The sequence below is a fragment of the Austrofundulus limnaeus genome, unplaced genomic scaffold (assembly GCF_001266775.1).
Source record: "Austrofundulus limnaeus strain Quisiro unplaced genomic scaffold, Austrofundulus_limnaeus-1.0 Scaffold412, whole genome shotgun sequence".
In the NCBI taxonomy this organism is placed as follows: Eukaryota; Metazoa; Chordata; class Actinopteri; order Cyprinodontiformes; family Rivulidae; genus Austrofundulus; species Austrofundulus limnaeus.
This window is the reverse complement of record NW_013952814.1, coordinates 272640-274624: the sequence shown is the minus strand read 5'-3', so window position 1 is coordinate 274624 and position 1985 is coordinate 272640.

Here is a 1985-nt window from a genome sequence, read left to right as displayed (position 1 = left end):
ATATATATGGCCCCCTCAAATTAAACATTACCCCCAACCATGTCGTCTCCCCCCATCAGCCAGGTTCTTCCAGATGTCATACATTAAATTTAAGTTTGGACTTTTCCTGAGTTTCTCTTCCTCGCTTTTGTTAACGGGAAAGTCTGGAATCGGTTGAATATTAAAATGTTTCCTCGTCCTTTAGCCAACACGTTCTACGTTCTAGCTCCAGATAAAACTACAAACTATTTCCAAGATGTGGTTGTTTGAAAATAAAACCAAATATATATATATATAAAATAAACTAATAAAACAAACATAATACTTTGAACGAGTTGCTGAACTCTGCATTGGGTTTGAATGAACGCAGCAGCAGAAATGACCAACTTTTTAAACGTTTCCCTTTCTGACAAAAAGAGCAGGGAAGACCCCGACGAGCTTCAACAACAAAACTCAACGAGTACAAGTACGCCAAGTCCGCTCGACAATGTAAAACTTTATTTTCTCTCACATTCTGCTCCATGAACGGGTCGCGTTAATGCCTTTGAAGGAATAATTTGGCTAGATTTAAGTGAGGAGCTGTGAGGAAAACTCAAGTATCTTACCTGTTTAAGATGGCTTCTCAATTTAATTTCAGCATGGAGAAAATTTCTGATAGCATTGATGAGCTAATGACTAGTTCCACAGTCTAAAATAACAATTTCACAGTTATTACATAAATACCAGGTTTTATCAGGTATTATATACTGATAAAACCTGTCTTTTTACAGGTTTTATCAGCTTAAACAGAGGCAGCTGCAGATGACATTCAAGAATCATGACAGACTGGAATTTGCTAATATTTCCGCCAAAATGACCGTATAACTCACAATCAACAGGTGTCACATAAAATGAAGATCACTCATTTTGAAATTTGGGATTTTATAACTAAAAATCAGCTTTAGTCCATGGCCCTGTTCAAACTAGCCATTAGCTCGTCGGTCCTGTCAGATGTAAATTAGTTTTTCCAAACAGAAATCTTTCAAAGCGCTGTCTACAACAGGTAAGATATTTATCATTCAGAATGTTTCAGTAAAAACCCACTTCATTGCTGCCAAACTAGTTCTCTAAGTTGTAAACGAGTGGAGATGAGGAGAGGTAACGGGGGTTTTGGTGATGAACGCTCTGCTCAGCCAGAGACCACCAAGATGGAGAAAAGACTTTTTGTTCCTTAGAAAAATCCAGAAACAACCGACCAGGTTCTGAACTGTAGTCTTATTTTTTTACACATCAGGTCATTACATAAAATGATTTGCTGAGACAATCAGAAACCTAAGTGCTGACTCTAATGCAGGCGTTTTAAGTCTTCCCATTCTCGTTTCCTTTTAAATCAAGAGCAAAGTGTACAAGAGGTGTTTCACATACAAAACAAACAAATGTAAAAATAACCGGTAGAAAAACAAAAGTGGTTTAAAATGGCTTTTGTGAGTAAAAACAACCTCAAATCACTCCAAACAAACAACAAAAACAGAAGTTTCTTTTCTTTCTTGTGTATCTATATTTTTTTCCTTCTCATATATTAACTCTGTTTTGGACCTATGTACATCTTGGTGATGGGCGGTGCTGCGTTCGGTTGGACAGCCGAGTCTACGCTGCAACAGAGGCTGCTTGATGATGTCACTCAATGAACCAATGAGGTGGAGAGTAGTGATGATGTCACGAGAGCTGCTGCTCAGAGCTTTTAGCTGACATTCAAAATAAAAAATACATTATAAAGTCACTGCACTAAGTATCAGGAGGAAAATAAGAACAAAAAGCATTCCTCTTCTCTCTCTTTTCATATCTGTGCAGCTGCTTCCTGTCTGCTTCAGGCCATTAGAAGCTAAATCAATTTTCCTCGTCTAAGATCGATAAATTAAAAGTGACCCCTGAAACCCAACTGGTCCTATGTACAAGTACAAAGCATTATGTCCCTGGGGTCTGTGCTGCATCATGTCTCTAAATTAATCTACTGAATGGGGGGGGGG